The following is an 18,857-nucleotide window of genomic DNA, read 5'->3' as shown; positions in this document are numbered from 1 at the left end:
AAACCATTCACTTGTCATATTGGTTTGTTGTCTTTGTTTACACTAGTAGAATGATGCCTCCTCTTGCTCTTAGTCAGTCATTTCCTTCCAGTGAAACCCATCTAGTTTTGCAGTATACCTCACTACAAAAAAGTATGTATGTATATGTGTATATATATATATATATATATATATATATAAAATCTCTGACACTGATCAAAATATACCTCTTACAATTGCGTTTAAAAAAAGATTAAGGATGATCTGCCTCATAAAATATCCAAAAATGTTATCAGATAACATCTGAGACAATAAATGTCACTGTGTATAAGAAAATTTTCTTAGATAATAACAGCTGAATGAAAAAGAGTTTTTCATAAATGATGATAAATAGCCATTAAATGTGTTTTCAATGAGACTTCCTCTAGTTGTCCAACAACACTGGAGGGGCTAAGTTTTATAGTGCTGACTACTATGTTGTTCCTGAACAATTGTCAGAGCTAATATAACTAAAGCAAAGTTAATTATTCATCAGAAGTCATGTATTTAGTGAACACTATTTTTTTATTATGAACAAATGTTCAATCCCTTCTTCCCTGCAGATAAGAGTTATATGTCACAAATGTTAAATGCCAGCAAATACTTACACAAAACAATTTCAATAAAAGAGTCTTCATGTAGATTTTGAGCTCACTAACCCAAACTATGATACACATTTGAGCTAAGTTTCTCAGAAATTACCTTAACAGAAGTGTCATAAGCCTTATAATTCTGTTTTAATAAATAGAATTTGATGTCTTCATATAACTCGAGGACTAAGAAACTTACAAATTTCTTCTATCATTGTTTGACTTGTAGACCATAAATGAACTTTTCTAAAGGAGAAAATTATTAAATTTCAGATTTTTTTTTATAATATTGTGCTTTTATGACTTCTTTGATGAAATTTTCAGGCTGATGTCCATCAAGCAATTATTATTTAAATGAGTAAACATTTTCTACAGGCAAGATATTGGATATTACTTCATGGACCAACAGTTTACTAATCTTTTGGTTATAAGGAGAACTGGGGCTAAAAGCATCAGTAACACCCCCCCCCCCAGTGACTAGCCACATTCAGATGGTCAATACACCTTACGTTGTCGAGCGGTTACTGTTTATATCTCGTTCAGAGATTTATTATTGTTTTCAGACAGTTTTTCTAAATCAGTGACAGTGGTTGCTGTGAAAAATGTTATATATTTATTTGCAAGGGAACTCCTTCATCGAAGACCGGTGCTTACCATGCGTTGACGAGAGGCAATTACCTTGAAACTATAGTCTGTATGTAGTACTCGGGTCTTCGAGGGAGGATGACCTCCCTTTGCAAATAACACAAGGGCACTGAGATAGTGTCTAAAGTCCTTCTGGTGACGTTGATCGCCTGGGGCTAAAAGCATCAGTAACACCCCACCCCACCAGTGGCTAATACACCTTACGTTGTCGAGCGGTTACTGTTTATATCTCGTTCAGAGATTTATTATTGTTTTCAGACAGTTTTTCTAAATCAGTGACAGTGGTTGCTGTGAAAAACGTTATATATATATTTGCAAGGGGACTCCTTCATCGAAGACCGGTGCTTACCATGCGTTGACGAGAGGCAATTACCTTGAAACTATAGTCCGTATGTAGTACTTGGGTCTTCGAGGGAGGATGACCTCCCTTTGCAAATAACACAAGGGCACTGGGATAGTGTCTAAAGTCCTTCTGGTGACGTTGATCGCCTGGGGCTAAAAGCATCAGTACCCCCCCCCCAGTGGCTAGCCAGATTCAGATGGCTAATACACCTTACGATAAACTATTGCATTGAAGCAGTAAGATTGTTTTGAAGCTGTATAGCTAAACAGATGAGAATGATATCTGTTAAGGAGACTGAACATACAAACAATGAAACATATAGCAATTTATCTCTATCCTATTATCCTGTGGCACCCATTTATAGCAGATGGACTGGGCTATATATATGTAAAATAAATGACCAGGATATGAATGCTCAAAAAAAAAAAAAAAAAAAAAAAACCTCTCTCTTGGCTGATTATCTAGCACCCTAACAACATGATTGCCCAATTCCTCTCAGAAAATATTTGTAAGCTTGTGAGCAGAGGGGAAATGTTGATTAGATGTGTGATACAGCTGAGTGATCCAATCCCTGAATCATATGAAAGGAGAAAGCCTCCTGAAAAGATAGTGGTGCTGCATGGGCTTGAATTATACAATCCAACCTCACCTCAAGTATTAAGAAATGGGATCATGATTTTAATCATTTTGAAATGAGCTCTTGAATTTTGTTAATTTTGAAATTAGAGCCCAGCCTTCTTTTCCACCCCTAAAATATGGTATTGAAATGAAGTGAACCCTGCTTTCATAGGAGTAGACACAATAATCATTCTTGAACTTTTTGAAAAAAAATTCTGAATATTTGGGATTTAGTAAAACTACTTGGAATGTAGAAAAAAAAACATCAAAATATTTTAATTAGATTATGTAAAAATATAGCCATTGGAATTTAAGTAATTTCTCATAAAAGAATAGTAAAAATAAAAGGCTAAATGCTGACAAGATTTGAAAAGATAAAGGAGCTTAGAAGAATTAAAATGTCAGACATACACCAGTTGACTTTGTAGAATCAAAAGAAAATGAAAATTTAATATTAGAAGGTGGAATAAACAACAATAAATTACCATTGAGTTAATGCTTTTATGATAAAAGGATAAAACTTGAACTAAAATATAGCCTTGATATTCTAGATGTAATATTTTACTTCTGATTGCAACCATATTACCCATAACTGACACATTAGGAATAGAACCAACTCCACAGCTCTCATCATGGTAATTAATTGATTAATGAGCCATGGTTATTTATATAATATATTTGCGAGACTAAATACCTAGACAAAGAATGAAAATGAAACAGCAAGTGTAAGAAAGGAATTAAAACTTAATTTCCATTTCCCCTGGTTAATGCTAAAAGAGTATTACTGCAATTATGGCATCCTCAGATTATGATCATTTATATCTACAATATGCACTTAAGAAGGCTTCATTCTACTAGGATGTGTTTCTTTTTTGCTAAGCTTTAAATATAGGAAAGTGGTGTACAATGAACAGTTGTTTGTTAGTTAAATTTAATGAACATGTCCATCAAATTACAAATCTTTAGGTAAGACTGGGGGTAAATGACATAGCATTAAGATACATCATCATCATTATTAACAGGAAAAAAAAGATGACGAGGGTTGCATGTTATGAGAAACACCAATCATTTCAGTTCTGTCATGAGGCTCAAAATTTTGAGATCAGCCTTCAATACTTAGTCCCATATCATCTTGAGTTTCTTCCTTTCACAAGTTTCATCCATTTCAACACATGTGAACTTTGTCATACACATGCTGATGTTGCATATCCAATGGAGCATGCAAGCTTCATTTCTTTCTGTTTACTTGTCTTTCGTATTCAGGTCCCATGTGTCAGAACCATGTAGTTTTGCAGTTCATACACAAGCATCATACAATCTGCATTTTGTTTTGAGAGAGAGCGACATTTTATTGTCAACAGAAGTTAATAGGTTTCTAAATGTTCAATCAATTCTTAGTCTAACAACTATACTTTCAGAACATCCTCCTCTACAGCTAATTAGGATACCTAGGTAACAGAAACTATTTACTACCTCAAGGGATCCTCCAGAGCATTCTAAAAAATGTATTTCCTGTGTGCATCTTCCACAAAGAAAAACAATTTACTCTGTTAACTTTCCTGTTGTTCCACTGCACCACTTGCATGTCCATAATGTGCATGAGGTATTTCTGCCTACATATTGAGCAGGGCTATTTACCTGATGGGAGTAGAATTCTGACAGTTTTCCTGCTTACAAGAATTTTAGTCTTTGCTCTTTGATTCCAGATTTTGCCTGCACATCTGTAATTTCTTTTCTAATTCTACTACAGATGTGATAGCAAGTCGTTCCCATGTAGTAGTTCCCAAGGATAGCCACTCTTAAATTTCTCTGGTGTGGGTTGGACAACTATGGTGACTAGTGAACTACCTGTATTCTAAATACATATATTTTTCCATGATTCACCAAAAAAAAAAAACCCTTCTCACCAAATTGATATATTCTGTTATATTTTCAGTTATAATACAGATCTTTTCAAACAAGATATCAAGAAGACAGTACCTCATCTAATATAAAGTTTGAAATAAATTGTGGAATTACAGACAATTTGAAGATTAATGAATGATAGAAAATAGAAAACATTATTGTAAAATTTAATCTTCTTTCCTGTCATTACCAAAACATTTCAAATGTTTGTTATTTCAATTTGTCTTATTGTTTTATCAACTGGCACGTGATAAGTTTCTAATTTTACAGGTCACACCTGGTTAATTAGATACCATCATAATAGCAAGTAATATGTCAAATTTATCTTCAATTATATTAATAAGTTGTGAAAATTGATCTCAGTTTATAACCCCAGAAGCCCTTTATATTGTTATGGTTTGGCTAGTGCAGTATTTCTTGACCCACTTTTTGGGAGAGGCGCCGGCACGTCTGGAAGAAAAGCAACAGCCCTTTGTTTACTGGAAGAGTAATGGCCTTTCGGAGGGACCTTTGGCCTTGCCGGTCGATTAGGGGTCAGAGAGATGTGAGGAAGAAGGAAAGTGGTGAGAAAGATCAGAGCAGGCGGTTGGGATGTGAGGGCTTGGCAGGTTGGAGCTGGCAGTGCAGAAAGGGATATATACAGAGGAATAAGCGGTACAGAGAGAGATGAGGTGCAATATGGGACACTGGCTATTCTAATTAGGAATTAAGGTATTTAATTGTATTGATACGTGTTACGATGTAAAAGAAATAAAGAGAAAGAAGGAAGAGAGAGAAAAAGAAGGACTCTGATGTAGTCGATAATGAACATTGAATTGTAACGTGAATTGTTGTGATACGAACATTGTATAATGAACAATTGAACTGTTAGGCCTAGAACTGTGTCTTCGGACGTGTACCTTTGAAATAGAACTGTTGTCTCCAGACTGTTATATTGTTACTTGCATGTTTAAATGCTTTGATCTGTGGTATACCCGTATGATGTATTGATTTGTTATTTCCTTTAAATGCTTTGATGTATCTTGATGTTGTAACAATTGATTGTCATAAACTAGTTGTTAAATGTAAGCCAGTTGTTGCCTTGCCGTTTTGTGTCTCTCTCTCGGTTGCCTCTGTATCTCTCTGTGCTGCTGCTGCGGTTGTTGTTGTTGTGTTGTGTCTCTCCTCTCTCTGGGTTCCGTGGCGAACTTGCCCATTCGGGCGAGCGGCGACGGGTGATTCCGTAACAATATCATTGTTGAACAAAAGATTTAATTTCTTCATAAGTGTCTACTTCTGCATTCTATTCAAGTTATGCGACTGTGTGTACATAGACTTCTTGCCTTGATTTACAATCATGACATAAAATTAATCTGATAGCTGATATCCATTTATATATTTTAGCTTAAATACATAATTACTCCTCTTGTAACCAAGTAACTTATGTAATTACTAATGCTGGCTGCTGTTAACTATTATTTTCTTTCCTGTCCACACCCATTTGGTTTGTTTCTAAACAAATTACATTTTCATTCATTTATCATTCTCACTCTCTTATAACTGGATATGTAACTTTCTGCATTATTTTTCTCACAAGATTCAGCTAAAGTAATTACTGATCTCTTTCCCTTGACAATTTAGTTTTTCTTTTTGTATTTGATGCTTGTGTCACATGATAAGGATCATGCTTGCTTACAAATTTTAAATATTTACAGGATTTGTAGTTGCAAACAATCAACTATTATATGATACAGGTCCCTTTGCTAGAACATCTTACTTTATTAACCTATAAAGTCCTGTTGTGTTTTCCTCTAGATAAATCTTCCAATCCTGCTAGAAACTAGAGATTTTTATGAAAATGCAGTCAGTTCAGTATGAAAGTCATAAGAAATAACTATTGCATGAATTTCTAAATTTGATGATAGACTACAATAATTGCTGATGTATAGTATGGCTTTACTTGTTGAGTTTTACTGATGTCATGTCACTGTCAGCTGCCCTAGTAAGTTGAATAAAGATATGTAATTTGATTATAAATGTTTCCTCATATATTTACAAGATTTACAAGATTCCTGTATGGGCATTGACGCCTTGTCACAGGGTTGAACTTGCACTCCAGTAGTCTCTGCAATTTAGATATTGCACAACTCTTATTAGAAATTGTATTCTGAGATATGCCTTAATCTCCATTGATGTAAAGATCATGTTGCCCTATAGGCACACATATCTTGTGGGCTCACTGCTCATCTTGACAAAAATTTCTTTAGGAAAAACTTGAAGAAGATATGCAGCAGACTTTGTAAAGTTCAAAGGATTTGTAGGGTCTGCATCACTAAATGAAATAATTGATGCAATGATCACTGCTGCCCAGAATTGATAATCCCAATATCACTTAGATTGCTGGTAGGTACAAATGACACTGAAATATCAGCAAGAAACAATCCAAAGAAATTCACTGAATGAAGAAACAGAAACAGATATGGTGGCAAACAGAAGTTTTTAAATAAAAGATCCTCACAAAATAAGGTTAAACTTTGTTTCTTCTACAGAAGAGTACTTAGTTCTTGTTTCTTAGCCCCCAAACACACTTAATGAACGTGCATTTCAGGATCTGGTAACAGTTGAAGTTATTTGCAATAAAACTTTTCAAAAGTGCAATAGATTTTGTTCATACCAGAGTTTATTAAATGTGAGGAATAAACCCCCCACTAGTATTCTCATGGTCTATAATGGTGACAACTAGTTCAATGTAAAACTCATTTACTGAAATTACTTATCTTTTTAGACATATAATTTCATATTACATATCTTGTTGTAGCACTGAAAGAAAGGTGTTGTGTGGTGGTGATCTTTTAGTTGTGATGGGAGTGGACAGTTACTGGCATTAATGTTTGTGAGTTCTGGTGAAGTAAACTTGTTTCATAGAACTAGATTGATGCTTGCTATTTAAGCAATGTGGTTGTGGATTGTTAATGGGTTGGATGTGGTACTGAAGAAGGAGCAATAATGCCTGAAATATGTATATACACTAATTAACTTGCTTTTCTATCTTCAAGCACATTGTCTATATAGATGTATTTGTATATGAAACATCATAATTTTTAGTTCTAGATCTAAATTCAATAGAAAATCAATAGAGATAGGCTTAAAGTGATTAAATCACACAACTAACACAAAAAGTAGGACACAGTATTAACTTATACACTGTTGTCCCTACCAGCAGTTAACATTCTTTTATATCTTGCTTGATTGTTTTCTCTGTCAACATTTCAACTTTTATTGATTGTCTTGTGCTTGGAATTCAGCAATACCATAATATTACCTTTTAAGATGTGTCTGATCTCTGGATGTCCCTCAGGATTCTGCTGACTAAAGAGCTTTGTAATACATCTATTTTTGCTTTTGAACTTCTGCACATAGCATATAATGCATAACTTCTTATTCATTCTAAGGATAAAGAAGACTGAAGCAGAATGAGTAACTAATTTTTTGGCATTGATTAAAAGAATTAACAGAAAGTAAACAAAGAAATTTACCATATGGGAACTGTGTATGGCTAAGGAATTCTAAAGATGAAATTACACTATTATTAACGAATTACTTCTATAATAATAAACATGAAATTCTGTCTGGGACCCTTGTATCTCAGTCTACATTTGCTCTACATAGACATATTATACACTTTTGGAGTTATGATAATCTCAGGATTGAAAATCTGCTCTTCATTTGGTTCTTGAACATCAGTATTGGGATCAGATTTAAAAGCATTTGGGTTGCTATTTCTAGCAGGAAAACCGTGGTTGATTCATGCCATCTTGGTTGGCATTTGTCAGATGACATCAGAGATCAAGGAGAAGATAGAAGACATTTGCATCATTAATTTTACATTGAGATAAGAACTTTGGGACAGAATGTCCAACAGTTGGAATTCAACTTGGGACAAGAGCAATAGAATGGTTGCATTACAGAATTAATTCTCATCTGTCCTTAACTTCTCATCAAACACCACTGGGGCATATAGTCATTATAGACATATTATAGCCATGCTATCTACTTTCACTTTGGGCCGCAGGCCCAATTAGCCCTCCACAGGAACTAGCTTAAAAGCTTGCACAGAGTGCGGTTTTTCAGCTAGTATATTTACAAGATTACATCATGAAACAGTCATTTTAGACAAAGCATGCAAAGCCTTTTCATTTACTGCTTGAAAGTACTGTCCATTAAGAAAATCTCAAAAATTCTGTTGTAGATCTGTGATTTGGTACTGATATACTTTCACGCTCTATCTCTTAAATGGTCTCAGTGGTCAGACCACAGAAGTGCAAGAGAACTTTCTGTCACTTTCATAATAAACAATACTATTGAGAAATAAATGAAAAATAAATAAAACAGATTTTTGTGTGTTCTTCCTTGGTTACAAAAGACTTTTCCATTATGTAATTTGCTTGAGTTTAACACACAATCTGAGATCATTTATCAAATAACTTCAAAATTTACAAGAATATTTCAAGTAAAAGTTTTGGCATATTATTACTTTTTCCTTGTGACTTTACTTTCTCTCTTTTCTGAGGAAACTAAGAAAATTTCTGCAGGTATCTGTTGTTTTTTTTAAAATAGTTTGCCTATTTAGCATAAACACCTTCAACCTCTTAACCATTTTGGAACAAATTAATCAATTTTTGCTTGTATATTTTTCTATTAAAATATCAGAATCTAGATTGTGGGACATCACGACTTAAAATTCATCATAGTTTAGTACAAAAATCAATTTCAAACTCAGAGAATCAAAATCTACTATAGTTTATAAATATCGTTTGTCAATATATTGTGGTTTCTATGACATGCTAAGCAGCCTTTATTACAGTTTAGAAGACAAACAGGAATGTATGTCTCAATTTTTAATGCATCACCAAAGCTAATTTGGACAAGCTGGATGTGTATTTTCAAAGGTTTGAAAAAACAATAAGTCAAAATCTTGCGTCGTCGTTGTCGTCATCATCATCATCATCATCATCGTTTAATGTCCGTTTTCCGTGCTAGCATCGGCTGGATAGTTCGACCGGGGTCTGGAAAGCCAGGAGGCTGCACCAGGCTCCAGTCTGATCTGGCAGGGTTTCTACAGCTGGATGCCCTTCCTAACGCCAACCACTCCGTGAGTGTAGTGGGTGCTTTTTACGTGCCAGGGTAGGCTGGCAGCGACCACGATCGGTTGGTGCTTTTTACATGCCACCGGCACAGAAGATAGTCAAGGCGACGCTGGCATCGGCCACGTTCGGATGGTGCTTTTTATGTGCCACTGGCACAGGTATCACAACTACAATTTCCATTTGATTTTCATTTTGATGTCGATGTACTTGACTCAATAGGTCTCCTCAAGCACAGCAGGTCATGTGCACCGGCACAGAAGCTAGTCAAGGCAATGTTGGCATCGGCCATGTTCGGATGGTGCTTTTTACGTGCTGCCGGCACAGGTATTGCGTAACTACAATTTCCATTTGATATTTGTTTTGATACTGATACTGATGTACTTGACTCAATAGGTCTCCTCAAGCACAGCAGGTCACCATCACAAGGTAAGGTAAGCACAGCAGGTCACCATCACAATCCAAGGTAAGCACAGCAGGTCACCATCACAATCCAAGGTAAGCACAGCAGGTCACCATCACAATCCAAGGTAAGCACAGCAGGTCGTTCTGCAATCCAGGTACTTTGGATGGGCTGGGGCTATGTGAAATTGGTGGAGGAAGCAGCCCGGGTCTTTGCAGTCACAGCTTATCTCCAGAGATCTCGGTCCTTCGTCATTGCCTCTGTGAGGCCCAACGTTCGAAGGACATGCTTGACTACCTCATCCCATGTCTTCCTGGGTCTACCTCTCCCCCTGATACCTTCAACTGTTTGGGAGTGGCACTTCTTCACACATCTCTCCTCATCCATCCGCAGTACATGGCCATACCAGCGCAAACGTCTCACTCGCACACCACATCTGATGCTTATGTCCAGCATTTCTCTCAAGGCGCTCACACTCTGTCGTGTGTGCACACTGACGTTACACATCCAGCAGATCATGCTAGCTTCATTTCTTTCAAGTCTACGCATGTCCTCTGCAGTCACAGCCCATGTTTCACTACCGTGAAGCATAGTGGTTTGCACACATGCATCATACAATCTACCTTTCACTCTGAGCGAGAAACTCTTTGTCACCAGTAGGGGTAGGAGCTTTTGAAACTTTGCCCAGGCTATTCGTATTCTATTGGTGACGCTCTCTGAGCATCCACCTACACAACTAACTTGGTCACCTAGGTAGAGGAAACTATCAACTACTTTTAGTTTCTTCCCCTGAAGTGTGAAGGAATCTGTTTTCTGAGTATCTGTGGTGTCTATTGCCCCTGTGCATCTGCCGCACACGAAAGCTATCTTTTCAGTTAATTTTCCTTTGATGTTGCTGCACCTCTTATGTGTCCATAGCTTACACTGGGTACATCTTATGGAGTTTCTACCTACACCTTTCCTACAGATCGAGCAGGGCCACCTGCCCGAGGGTGTGTGTGATGAGTTCGCCTTTCTGCTTACTATAACTTTTGTCTTTGCTACATCTACTCTAAGGCCCTTTGATTCTAAACCTTGCTTCCACACCCGAAATTTCTTTTCTAGTTCCGGTAGTGATTCTGCTATGAGGGCCAGGTCATCAGCATAGAGGAGCTCCTAGGGGCAACCTGTTTTGAATTCCTCTGTTATTGCCTGGAGGACTATGATGAATAAAAAGGGACTGAGGGCTGAGCCTTGGTGGACACCTACTTCTACCCGGAATTCTTCACTATACTCATTGCCAATCCTAACCTTGCTGACAGCCTCTCTGTATAGGGCCTGTACAGCCCTTATTAACCATTCATCAATCTCGAGTTTCCGCATCGACCACCAGATAAGGGATCGGGGGACCCTGTCAAAGGCTTTCTCCAAGTCCATGGAAGCTATGTAGAGGGGTTTATCTTTAGCTAGGTATTTTTCCTGCAGTTGTCGAACCAGGAATATGGCACCAGTGGTGCTTCTACTTGGCACAAAACCGAACTGCATCTCGTCTAAGCAAACTCTCTCCCTAATGAGATAGGCTATGACCCTCTCTGTGACCTTCATCACCTGATCCAACAGTTTAATAACCCTGTAGTTATTTCTATCTAGAGCATCACCTTTGCCCTTGTAGCAGTTGACTATGGTGCTGCCACACCAGTCATTGGGTATGACTCCATTATGAACTACCTGGTTTACAATGCGGGTGACTAGGCCATAGCCCATGCCACCAGATGTTTTAAGCATCTCGGCAGTGATTCCTGATGGGCCGGGGGCTTTTCCTGGTTTCATACGCTTAATTGCCTTAACTACTAGGGAGCTGTCTATTCGGATAGCTGGTCCCTCTACTGGGTCAACATTTGGCAGGCTCTCCTCCTTCCATTCATTCTCCACATTCAGCAGTCTCATAATGGCTTCTCCAAGCCTTTTTCTTTTCAGAAACATTGAAAGCAAGTGCACCATCATCCATGCGGATGCATTTCTCTCCTGTGACATCACTATTTTCTCTCACACACTGTCTTCACATCGCTGGACATTGGCAAACTTCTTTTCTGCTTCACCCTTGGCTATGTATACCTGCCGCCCAGCCTCCCTTTTGGCTATCTGGTACAGTTCCCTGCTACCCCCATCCCTCCAGGCTTTCCAGGCCTGTTTCTTTGCTCTAATGGCTTATATACATACACACACACACACACACACATATATATATATAATGTGTGTGTGCATACATATATATACCGTAAAGCCTTGAGTATAATATGCAGGGGATTTTTAGGGGGCTGTACCTCTGAAAAACCTAATCCTTGTGTATAATACACACCCCTTCTCTAACTTCAGTTGTGCATAATTAAGCCAGCAGCACCTAGTCGGACAAACACTTCTGCACATGCGTAATACAATAATGGTGATGTTCTTAACTGTTATATGGGAATGTAAATATGTTTGCAAATTGTTTTTGTTACATGTTATTTTGTGTTCTGAATACTTTTATTTTAATAAATGTTGCTTACTGCAAGTTATGGATAATTCTTTTATGACTTCATTGCTTTCAGGCTTAGCTTAAGGTATTTTCGCGCCCGACATCACAAAGTGCGTCTGAATAAACATTGCCGGACAGCAAATAGAGACTCGGACATTGCTTAGAAAATACTTTTCATTTTTAACCTCGTATATAGTACGCACTAGGGATTTTGACCTTTAAATTTTGGGAAAAAAATGCGGATTATACTCCAGGATGTGCGGTGTGTATATATATATATATATATATATATATATAATATATATATATATATATATATATATATATATATATATATATATATATTCATATATGCGCACATACATATGTATATATATATATATACATACATACATAGAAATATCATCATCATCATCATCATTTAATGTCCGCTTTCCATGCTGGCACGGATTTGATGATTTGACTGAGGACTGGCGAACCAGATGGCTGCACAAGGCTCCAATCTGATCTGGCAGAGTTTCTACAGCTTGATACCCTTCTTAATGCCAACCACTCTGAGAGTGTAGTGGATGCTTTTATGTGCCACTAAGGCGTCACTGGTAACAATCATGCTCGAATGATGCTTTTTACGTGCCACTGGCATGGAAGCCAGTCAACTGCTCTGGCAATAATCACGCGCGGATGGTGCTCTTAGCGCTCCACTAGCACAGATGCCAGTCATCGAATTTGATGACTGGCAATGGCAGTCGAGTATGAGCCAGTTGGTCCTAAGAAGTGGGTAAAAGCTTCCATGAAATGCGCCAGATCCGTCGTTGATTTTATTAGTGCGCGCAAGCAAGCGGATGGCCTTGCATTGAAAGGGAATCGGGTTAACATTCATAAACCGGAACTAGCAGAGTGCCCCCTCTGATGGCAGGAATGTGGCATGCTCCTAGTAGCATCTTCATCGTCAAAGCCAGTGGCCAGGTAAAGCAGCAGCAATGCAAGCAAGCCTGGAGACATTGCTGGGAGCTCTGGGAAGAGTTCTCCCTTTTTTGTAAAGGACTACGTCTGTGGAAGTGGCTTGTCTTGAGATACTGATATGGTGCCTGTAGAGCGCCACGTCTGGTGCGCTGTCGGTGGCCCTGGAAATTGCGGGTCCGTAATGATTTGCAGTTCTCGAGTGAGTCCATACCCACCATCCGCAGTAAGTCTCCAAGGTGTACAGTCCCTTGTCAACAGTGCCAATGTTGGTTAGGGAAGTCAGCAAAATGGATCCGTACATTCGGAAGATAGAGTGGCTCCAAGTACCAGGTCAGTTGGGCTGTGTGCGTGGCTGCATTGCTATTCACTCAACATGTCTTCACGCAAAGCAGTGGACCAGTACAGGGCTGCAGCGTTGGAATCGGTATCCTAGGTACCTTTCCGGCTGTCGCGACAGGCAGCCGGTTTCGTATTGGTGTGTGGTCACGTCTCCAGCCAAGGGGGGGGGGATTCAACGCACAGACTCTATTGTACTCTGTCGCATTGCCTACACCATGAGCACAGCTTCTAATATGAGTCTTCAAAGACAGTTGCTCCCATAAATTCCAAAATAAAATTTAGGATTTATGGAGGGTCAAAGTTGGGAACAAAAACAGGAATGATTGAAATGAGGGGTAGATAGACAGCTGACAACTGATGATGGTTCTTCTCTATTTTTACTTGTCCTGTTTTCCATTTTTTCTTTTGTTGTTTGCGTATTTAACTTGTTTTCGCATTTCATGTTGTTTACACAGTTGGTGATGTCCTGTACCCATATATGCATACACACACACATATATACATACATATATAGATACTATTTATATTATTATTTAATATGTGTATGTATATGTATGTATATATTTGTATGTGTATATATATATATATCATCATCATCATCATCGTTTAGCGTCCATTTTCCATGCTAGCATGGGTTGGACGGTTCAACTGGGGTCTGTGAAGCCGGAAGGCTTCATCAGGCCCAGTCAAATCTGGCAGTGTTTCTACGGCTGGATGCCCTTCCTAATGCCAACCACTCCGTGAGTGTAGTGGGTGCTTTTTACGTGCCACCCGCACAGGTGCCAGACAGCTGGCAAACGGCCACGAACGGATGGTGCTTTTTACGTGCCACCGGCACGAGGCCAGTCGGGGCGGCGCTGGCAACGGTCACGAATGGATGGTTCTCTTACATGCCACCGGCACTGGTAACTCATCTGCAATTTCCATTGATCGATTTCGATTCTGATCCTCACTTGCCTCAACAGGTCTTCACAAGTAGAGTTTTGTGTCCCAAGAAGGGAAGGTATGCATACGTAGGCTGGCTCCATCCCATGTAGAAGGCCACGGGTTATGGTCTCACTTGTCCTGCGAGGTCTTCTCACGCACAGCACACTTCCAGAGGTCTCGGTCTCTAGTCATTTCCTCAGTGAGACCTAAAGTTCGAAGGTTGTGCTTCACCACCTCGTCCCAGGTTTTCCTGGGTCTGCCTCTTCCACAGGTTCCCTCAACCACTAGGGTGTGACACTTTTTCTCACAACTATCTTCATCCATTCTCGCCACATGCCCATACCAGCGCAAACGTTTCTCTTGCACACCACAACTGATGATTCTTAGGTCCAGCTTTTCTCTCAAGGTACTTACACTCTGCCGAGTATGAGTACTAACATTACACATCCATCGGAGCATACTGGCTTCATTTCTTGCGAGTTTACGCATGTCCTCAGCAGTCACGGCCCATGTTTCACTTCCATGTAGCATGGCTGTTCGTACACACGCATCATACAGTCTGCCTTTTACTCTGTGCGAGAGGCCTTTTGTCACCAGCAGAGGTAAGAGCTCTCTGAACTTTGCCCAAGCTATTCTTACTCTAGCAGTTACACTTTCAGCACACCCGCCCCCGCTGCTGACTTGGTCACCTAGATAACGGAAGCTATCAACTATTTCTAGTTTTTCTCCCTGGAAAGTGACGGATTGGTCTCAGAGCATTTTCAGTGTTTATTGTTCCTGAGCATCTGCCACATACAAAAACCATCTTCCTAGTTAGCCTTCCTTTGACATTGCTGCACCTCTTATGTGTCCATAGCTTACACTTGGTGCATCTTATAGAGTTTCTACCTACACCTTTTCTACAGATTGAGCAGGGCCATCTACCTGAAGGCGTTTGTGATTTGTCTACCTTCCTATATATTTATTTTATTTTATTTTATTTTATCTATTTTTTATTTTACATTTATATTATTGCATTTAGTTAAAGAGATTTATTTTCTTGTTCCCAACACATTTCCAGTATTTTTTCGGTTTGAATTATTCATTTGATGACTTCAAAAACTGTCGATGGTTCATTCCCAACATAATATTTTTCTTATTCATACTCTTGTTGCACAGTACTTTTTTAATTTTTAATTTTCTACGTACAAGATACAGGAACTTAAGAATTTGAGAGAAAGAAAGCCTTTTAAAGAAATGCATATTTATGAATGAATTCAATTTAATGCACTTGCAATAAAATTTTGAAACTTATTTCTTCAAATTTTATTTATTTCAAAAGCATTTTAAGGCTTATGGTATAATACACTAGTCAATGAAGTTTCTTTGTTAAATTTTATGATTGTAATGGTAGAAATTCACCTGGTTTATGTGACATTTCTTGGTAATACTAGCTGGACAAACGAACATCTGCATGGTTGCTTGACTGACTAAAAAGAACTGATAAATTTTTTTAAAATCATACATAATGCAGTGTGTGGTTGGCTATTCATGGAAAGATGAAACAGTCTTAGGTTTAATATCTTGATCTGACATGAGGTGAAACATCAATGAGTAGAAAAGCACAATTCTAACAATTTAACATTTATATCTTTGGGATTTCATTCAAATTTGAAACAAAAGAAAAAACTCACAACTTATGATAAATACTCTAGTTTGAATACAACAAAATGTATTGCACTGTATTATTTTCCTTATTCATTGGTTAGACTACTACTGCAATGCATGAAGTTTATAAGAAGGGAAATAATATGCAGAATCGACTCTAGAATAAATCTTACAAATCCATGCATTACATTTCTAGTGTGTGTCATATTACAAAACCTACATTATATCTTTAACTGTAACATAAGAACTGAATTCTGTTGTATTTTAGCCCCAAATATATGCTCTAGAATGACTAATGTAAGAGGAATTTAGTGAAATTTATTTAGAAAAATTTTCATCAAATTTTAACAATTTTAAGTTTACATATATACATATATTTATCAATTTGTAGTCTTTTTACTAGCCTCAATTATTTGAATGAGGCTATGAAACAGTCTTAGGTTTAATATCTTGATCTGACATGAGGTGAAACATCAATGAGTAGAAAAGCACAATTCTAACAATTTAACATTTATATCTTTGGGATTTCATTCAAATTTGAAACAAAAGAAAAAACTTACAACTTATGATAAATACTCTAGTTTGAATAGTTTAGTCCATCAAATGAACTCCAATATTTTTTAATATTTTTCTTTTGAAGTCTTCATTCCATCAGCTTCATTGCTGAACCACTAACTAATGGAAATATAAACAAACTAACAATGGTTATCAAGCAGTGGGTGAACCAACACAAAGATACACACATATATATTGAAATAACATATATATATATATATATCAAATAACAGATTCATTCAACACATACAAAAAAAGAAAATGAATGTAAAACAAATTAACAAATATATATTCACACACACACACACACATTCAGATACTGAGGCAGTCAACCCTCATCTGCTTCTCAAGTAAGGGATCTCTTATTTCACATGGCTTCGAAGATACAAAGAGACCAGACAATATGCTGACAAGCAAATTGACAACAAAAACACTACCGACATATCTTCCATATAAGTGATCACATGTGTAAACAAACATACAAACACACATACAATGAGCCTTCAGTTTGTTGATCAAGGCCATTCATAAGGCTTTGGTTAACAGGACCAGAGGAAGATACTTTCCCAATGTGCTGTGCTGTAGGACTGAACCAAAAACACAGTCAAGCCTACAATAGTAACCATACAAATTTTCATTATTGACTTTATTCACAAAGAAACAAAAATGTCTTTTGTGTATCCATAAGAAAACTAGAATGAAAGAACATTAAAAAGTAAGGAAGACAGAAGCCAACATGAGTATCACAACACAGTCATATACATGCACACTTATGTATCTCTACCCCATCATCATTTAATGTCTGTTGTCCATGTTGGCAAGCTGGAGAGTTGTACCAGGCTCCAGTATGATTTGGCATGCCCTTCCTAATGCCAACCACTTTACAGAGTGTGTTGGGTGATTTTGCACCAGTATAGGACTCTTGCAGGCCAATCCAATTCACCAGGAAGACCAGCCTGAACATTCCTGCTGTGGAGTACAGGTTTTCTTGAGTACAGTAAGGCACCAGGTATCCTGGTCTTTTGTCATCTTGCCTGAAAGCTTCAGCATCTTTAGATCGTCTGTCAGTACTTTGCCCCATGCTTTCCTGGGTCTTCCACTTTCATGTATGTCCCACCTACTCTGAGATTGGCATTTCTTTATGGAGTTGTTGACATCCAACTATATCACATGACCAAACCAGTGCAGTCTTCTCTCTGGCACGCAACATCTAATTCCTCTTATGCCTACATTCTCAATTTACTAGCACTCTGTAGAACATGTACACTTACATTATTCATCCAGCAGAGCACACTGGCCTCATTCCTCTCTAACCTTTATGTATCTTCTGCATTCAGGGTTCACATCTCGCTACCATGTAGAATTGCTGTCCATATACATGGATCACACAATCTTCCTTTCACTCAAAGAGAGAAACCTTTTGTAGTCAACAGAGGTAAAAGCTCTCTGAATTTCCTCCATCCTATTCCATTATCAATTTGGTTCCCTAAGTAGTAGAAATTATCTACTGCCTCTAATGAGCCACCAGGGCATTTGAGAAAAGCAATTTCCTGAGACTATAGCTTTTTTATGGACCCTGTCAATCTTCCATATAAAAACGCTACTTTCTTTGATAACCTTCCTATTAATCCACTGCACCTCCTGTATGTCCATAGCTTACACTGGGTACACCAAATGGAGTTCCCGCCTACACCTTTCCTACAAATCGAACAGGGCCACTGTTTGTTTTCTTGTTTACTAATATATGTAGTAAGTTCATGTAGCGATGGAGGTAAAAGATTCCAAACAAGTCTAAGTAAATTAATCTGGTCTATTAAAGACAAAAATGAAAACTATACTATTAATTGTGAATTAATTAGTACTGCAAAACCATACAGACTAGGAACTAATAAATGTGACCTTTGTATAGAAAAATTGCAACCCATTTCACATCTACGGGTAATATAATAAATTCTAGACAGGAACAAGCTTTAAGATGGTTGCATGTGAGGAAATTTACCTTTGCTCAGTATAAATGAGTAATAAACATTTAAACAACAGAATTGGATAAGTGATTATCCAATTAAAACTTGAATTGAAGATAGTTCGCGTCTTAAATTAACGAACAACTCCATATCATACAACACAGAGTAAATAAACAAAAAACTTTAAACAGTTAAATCAAAGGATATTGAAGTGAAGACCCTAAAGAAATTGCACCAGTATTACAGCAGGGTTGCAAATGCAACAGTCACTAATCAATGCAGTAGAACCATGTGCAGGTCTATTTGAAGCTGTATATATA

General features: G+C 37.7%; 1 protein-coding gene across 1 annotated transcript in view; it reads right to left on the bottom strand.

Annotated features, from left to right (window-relative positions):
- LOC115215070 (nucleoporin NUP188 homolog) overlaps positions 1-18,857 on the bottom strand; it is a 515,758-nt gene that overhangs the window by 338,393 nt on the left and 158,508 nt on the right. The gene's annotated exons all lie outside the window — the stretch shown is intronic.

This window comes from Octopus sinensis, linkage group LG1 (assembly GCF_006345805.1).
Source record: "Octopus sinensis linkage group LG1, ASM634580v1, whole genome shotgun sequence".
NCBI lineage: Eukaryota > Metazoa > Mollusca > Cephalopoda > Octopoda > Octopodidae > Octopus > Octopus sinensis.
The sequence above is the reverse complement of the archived record's forward strand: the minus strand, read 5'-3'. Positions and strand labels throughout refer to the sequence as shown.